The sequence below is a fragment of the Oxyura jamaicensis genome, unplaced genomic scaffold (assembly GCF_011077185.1).
Source record: "Oxyura jamaicensis isolate SHBP4307 breed ruddy duck unplaced genomic scaffold, BPBGC_Ojam_1.0 oxyUn_random_OJ68755, whole genome shotgun sequence".
In the NCBI taxonomy this organism is placed as follows: domain Eukaryota; kingdom Metazoa; phylum Chordata; class Aves; order Anseriformes; family Anatidae; genus Oxyura; species Oxyura jamaicensis.
This window is the reverse complement of record NW_023309040.1, coordinates 1-604: the sequence shown is the minus strand read 5'-3', so window position 1 is coordinate 604 and position 604 is coordinate 1.

Sequence of the window (604 nt, the reverse complement as noted above, 5' to 3'; positions counted from 1 at the left end):
GTCCCCAACGCGTCCCCAACGCGTCCCCAACGTGTCCCCAACGTGTCCCCAGTGTGTCCCTAGTGTGTCCCTAGTGTGTCCCCAGTGTGTCCCCAACGCGTCCCCAACGTGTCCCCAGTGTGTCCCCAACGTGTCCCCAACGTGTCCCCAGTGTGTCCCCAGTGTGTCCCCAGTGTGTCCCCAACGCGTCCCCAACGTGTCCCCAGTGTGTCCCCAACGCGTCCCCAATGCGTCCCCAGTGTGTCCCCAACGTGTCCCCAGTGCATCCCCAACGTGTCCCCGTGTCCCCAACGTGTCCCCAATGTGTCCCCAGTGTGTCCCCAACGTGTCCCCAACGTGTCCCCAATGCATCCCCAACATGTCCCCAACGCGTCCCCAACGCGTCCCCAGCGTGTCCCCAGTGTGTCCCCAACGTGTCCCCAACGCGTCCCCAACGTGTCCCCAACCGTGGCCCCCGCGGTGGCCCCGTGTTGTCACCTCCCCCCCATGTCCTCGGTGTCTCTGATGTCCCCCGTGGCCCCTGGTGGCCCCGGGCCCTGGTTCTTGATGGCCCTGAGATCTCCGTCGTGTCCCCTGATGTCCCCGATGTCCCCAACCCCCCATG